We start from the raw sequence: 6,000 nt of genomic DNA on the forward strand, positions 1-6,000 counted from the left end.
GGTGGTGGTGGTGTAATTTTTACTCTTTCCTTCCAATTAAAATTCTTTTATTAGTTTATTTATTAGCTATTTTCCAATAAATGGGGAATGAACGTTTTTCTTGTTCATTTTCCACTTCAAAAAATTAGCCATACAAACAAACAAGAAAAAAATGTCCTGCCATTCCATTTGTTTAAGAATTTTAGTAATTTCAAACAAAATTAATGTTTCAAGTAATTTAGAATGACTGGACATTTTTAAAATTTAGAAAGATTAGATATTTTTAGACAAATACTTTTCCTTCAAGAATTTTATTAACATTCATTTTTTATTATTTATTAATAGACAAATAAAATTACTTAATTAGACCAGTAGAATTATTAAAATTTCAACGCATGCACATTCCACTTCAAAAAATTATTTGTCTGTTGAGTTTCTAGTCATTCTGCTACTCGTGTTTCTTAAAAACTTTTAATATAAAGGATCGAGAATGTAGTAAATTGCACGATGCATCAACATTGCTACTTCAATTAAATTAAAGAAAATATTAATAGCACATGACTAGTAAAATTGATCATATTTTTGTATTAGTATTTTTGGATTCTCGTGATCTATGACTCAATATATTTATGTCAATTTGATAACTTGTAAATAATCACTTATATTTGTTATTTATATGATCTCTAATTAAATATTTTTTAGCATTAATTATTATGTTTAAATAAATTTAAACTACATATTTAAATTTAAAAATATTTCAATAACAACAATCAAAACTCTAAAATAGTTAAGACATGGTAGACATTGACACATTATAGAAATCATAAAATCATATAACTCATATGTATCAACCTTAGTTAACAACACGAGAGTCACTATCACAACCCGAGCCTAGGGCCTAGACGTGACACGGCGAATGAGACACTCAGAGGTACCTCACCCAAGCCTCTTAGCATTCATTAAGCATTTCATTGGAAATGATAAACAAATCGAGCGAAAACAAAAGGGATATAGGGACTAAGGGACTTCACATTAATAAGAGTCAAAGACAACATAACATCCTTTACTATGTCCAACAATACCTTCTACATTAAAACTTGGCGGGGGCTAACACATGTCCCTAGCTCACCCTCAAGATTTAGTCAAAATACCAAACTTAATTTAAGTGTCTAAACATAACATAAGCTAGATAAGATAGGAGTGTCGTTCCCAGAATATAGGAACTCACCAAAGTGGTAGCCTTCAACGTTCAACTTAACCACGAGGAGGAGAGTGTTGAGCGACGTTGGTTCCTATATGGTGAAATCATGTAGGCAAAAATATGCATTAGTATTTTGAATGTACCAAGTATGTGAGTGTGCTATGAAATGAAGAGCATAAGAGAGAGACATGTTTAGGAAATATTCCTAATTGAATGCATGCATGAAAAAAAATTATCATATGAATCCTTAAAACATTTATTTTGTGGGAAGCGACCTTAACCGATATTTAAGACCATGCAAGCTATTACATGGAATCTAACATAACCCCCTACGTTGGCACGGGGAGACAACTTGCTGGGTAGAACTCCATCAACTTTAATCATTTGTTTAACTTTGACTTTAAGGGATAATTGTGGATCCACTATCCTAAATAGCCTACAAGGGCTCCTATGTTGGCGCATAATTAATGCAACATGAGACTTTACTTAAGGACCTCTTAGGTCGAGTCCCCATCTACATGCTATATTTGGTGCTAAGTCAATCCCACAGAATAACATTTAAATATCATAATAGCATAAGCATTGTATAACTTTAGACATCAAACCATCATCAGTGGAATAACTCATTAAAACATTTTATTTGATTCAAATATGTGAGAATTTTCCTTTCACATTGAATCCTTTCTTTGGCTAAAAGTCCTTTCATCATCATTCAATCATTTCAAAGACTACCTTAAACATAGGCATTTGCTTCATAAACTTTCATTTGGAGCCAAAACTTTCAAATCAACATAAGGAGACTATGTGGGTTCATTTCGTATAACTTTCAAATATATTTAATGTATGAGAGTGATGGAAATGCATCATATGAAATATCTTAAAATAACCCACCATATATATTTTAAAACTACCTGTCAAGCCCTCATATAAGAACCCTAACAAACCATTCATTTCATGAAATATAGAGTAAATATATATCAATTTAAGTAAATAAACTTCAAACATCCCATAATGTTTGCATTTGGATTCATCATGTAAAAGCCCATAAGAATTCAACATTTAGAATTTGAAATATCAAGTTGAGAAAATATTTGGGCTCCATGGGTGGAAGAACCTATGGATGAAAACCCACATACCCTGCTTGAATTCACTAAGAATTGAAGAAGAACCTTGAAGAAATTGGAAACCATTGCTTGAATTTGGAGAGAAACCTTGAGGGACCTTGTGAGTTCTTGCCTTAGAAGTTTTGAGAGAATGAATTGAATAGGAGGGGGTCTTGAAGAGAAGAGTGTTTTCGTACTTGAACTTAGCCATAAAAATGTCTAGGTTCATTGAACCAATCTTTAGAAAAAACACAATTGCCCTTTATTAAATTTGAAAAATTGGCCCTACGGGACCCTTCTACTGGTCGTCGTCGTAACGACGGGTTGTGCAGCCCTGAGAAAAGAGACTAAAATATAGTCTCTGAAGTTTAGGAATGACTCATGTATACGATCCGTCAACGTCCCATTCCTTGGGCTCGTCCTGCAGGTTCCTAAAACCTGCAAAATTCAAGTCTCTAAATGTTTACGAACGACCATTTATATGAACCGTCCTCTCAGGAATGGTCCGTTCTCAAGGATCGTTCTGTAGGTCTGAAAACCTACAAAATTCAAGTCTCTAAAGTTTTGTGACGGGTGGACCATACGACCCATATGAGCTTCTACGATCCGTCCTGCAAGACCGTAGACTTGGCCCTGAGGGGTCCTTGAAACTTGGCCTCTAAACTTAGATTATGAGGGGTTTCTACGACCCATCTTCTCTAGGATGACTCATCCTGGAAGGTCGTAGAACCTCTCCTGTAGGGAACTCCAATTTTTCCTCTCAAAGAGTCATCTACGACCCCACCTTATGAGCCGTACAGGGGCTCGTTCACATGGATGGGTTCAAAATTTTGAGATGTTTCTCCTTGGTTCCAACTTTCTGACTTATGGGGTCTTACAATATCTCCTCCTTGGAAACATTCGTTCTCGAATGAGATTAACTTATCATAGGAAGGACACGGGAAGAGGACTACCAACCCAACATGAACAAAATGACATATGCATTACATAAAAATGAGATCTTTAAACTTAGCATAAAACATGACTTCAAAATTTAACTTCATGAACATGCATGCATATGAGGACGTAAGAAAACTAAAACACAAGAGTCTTAAACATTGAGCATGAGTAACTTAGTACCTTAGACTTGAGTAGAAGGAAAAAGATGAGGGTAATGTTTCATCATATCCGTTTCTGCTTCGGACGTAGCACCTTCAACTTGTTAATTCCTCCAAAGAACTTTAACGGAGGCAACTTCTTTGTTCCTCAACCTCTTAACTTGCCGGTCCAAAATTTTAATCAGGACTTCTTCATTGGTCAAGTTCTCTTCAATAGTTACTACCTCCAAAGGTACAATGGAGTTAGGGTCACCCACACATTTTGTCAACATAGACACATGGAACACTGGGTGAACCATGACCATCTCCAATGGAAATTCCAACTCATAAGCAACTTTGCCCACGCTTCTTAAGATTGTATACGACCCTATATACCTAGGGCTCAATGTCTCCTTTTTACCAAATCGAACCATACCTTTCATAGGTGAAACCTTCAAATACACCCAATAAGCCACATCAAACTCAAGATCCCTTCTTCTTGTGTCAGAATATGATTTTTGACTATTTTGAGCCATCTTCAACCTTTCTCTAATGATCTTCACCTTATCTAAAGCATCAAGTATCAAGTCGGGGCCCTAACAAGTTCATCTCTCCTACTTCGAACCAACCAACCAGGGATCTACATCGTCTCCCATACAAAGCCTCAAATGTCGCCATCTCAATACTTGAGTGGTAACTATTATTATAGGCAAATTCGATGAGTGGTAGATGATCATCCAAATTTCCTTTAAACTCCAACACACAAGCCCTCAACATATCCTCTAGTATTTGAATTGTCCTTTCGGCTTGCCCATCAGTTTGAGGATGGAATGCGGTGCTCAACTTTACCCTAGTACCGAGTCCTCTTTGAAATGATCTTCAAAAGTGAGAAGTGAATTGGGTACCACGATCCGAAATAATGGACAACGGCATGCCAAGCAACCTCACCAACCGAATATACAATTTGGCATAATCTTCGGCCCTATAGGAAGTCTTAACCGGTAGGAAGTGAGCCGACTAAGTCATTCTATCAATAATCATCCAAATAGAATCACATCGCTTCCGAGTGTGAGGCAAACCCACTACAAGATCCATATTAATATATTCTCATTTTCAAGTAGGGATTTCAATATCTTGGGCTAGACCACCCGGCCCTTGATGTTCGTGTTATAACCCGTATGTTGCGCATTTGGATATTTTGGAATAATTGTAATAAGTTAAGGAAAAAGCTATGTTTTTGATCTTGGTTGATACATAAGTTGGTAATAAAATTTTTGGATGTGGAAATATTGGAAAAGGCTAAGGGCAAAATTGGAATTTCAATTTTTTTTTAGTTAGTTTCATGAATTACAAAAAAAAATATATGGACTAAGTGATTGGGCTTGGAAAAAAAAGAACAAGAGAGGCCCAACCATGCCATGGTCCATAAAAAGGACCCAAGTCCATGTAATTTATCCATGTATTAAATGAATAAAAGAGCCACTTAGTCATCAATTCCATGGAACTTTCAAGAAAAGTTGAGAAAGGAGAAGAACAAAAGAAAGAAGAAAAAAAAAGAGAGAAAATTCGGCCATAGCTAGGGATTTTTATCCCTTGAAATCTTGTTCCAAAAAATATTTTCTTCTAGTATTTCCACTAATTCAAGGGTCCTCTATAATGTGGTAAAAGTTATTTCGGAAGATAGGACGCTTATTTCATCGATTTAACACCTCTGTCAAGTGAAGAAGTTAGGAGGAAAAGGTAAGAATTAATCCCTTTTTATTATGTTATGAAGGCTTGTTTACGTTGTAGTATGTAGAGATGGGTAGAATTTATGGAAGTATGGAAGTTTGCATGGTGGGTGTGCATATGTGTATATGGCCATGTATATGTATGGTTATATAGGCAAGATGAATTAATTTTATGTAGTATTCTAGTTGTGTTTATTGTGGACTTTATATCAAAAATAGAAGTTGAATAAATTTGGTTGAAGTTGAAAAGGTGGAGTAGGGCCGTGTGGTGTAGGGTGATGAGATGAAAATAAATTAATTTTATTTAGTATGTTAGTTGTGTTGTTGTGATCCTTATAATGTAAATGAAGGTTAAATGGTTTAAGTCGGCATTGAAATTGATTGTAGGAAATTATGTCATTTTAGTATGATGTTATGATCTATGGAAATAAAGTTGTTAAAGTGTGGATTGTTGATATTATTTTGAAAGTGCCAGGTTGGATTGGAAAATGTTGCACTATTTAGGAAAGAAGACAATTTATGTTACGATGCTTTTAAATCGATTGTTAATGTTATTGGTATGGTTGTCGACATTTTGACCGAGTTAAAATCTCGAGGATGTTGTATGTATAGGGGAAATGCTGCCTAAATTTCTATAGACAAGTATTGGTTAGGATTAAATTCTTTAAGCCTTATAGTTAATATTTGGTAAATGTGATCAATTGTAGATTTTGAAGGAAACATGATTTGAATTTGGACAAGTGTAAAAGGTCAATAAGGTATGTGAAGCTACCTTCTTTCTCTTGGCATGTTTTTGGCATAAGTATGTGAAGATACCTTCTTTCTCTTGGCATGTTTTTGGCATAACTATGTGAAGCTACCTTCTTTCTCTTGGCATGTTTTTGGCATAAGTATGTAAAGCTGTACCTTCT

The sequence above is a fragment of the Solanum dulcamara genome, chromosome 8 (genome assembly GCF_947179165.1).
Source record: "Solanum dulcamara chromosome 8, daSolDulc1.2, whole genome shotgun sequence".
In the NCBI taxonomy this organism is placed as follows: domain Eukaryota; kingdom Viridiplantae; phylum Streptophyta; class Magnoliopsida; order Solanales; family Solanaceae; genus Solanum; species Solanum dulcamara.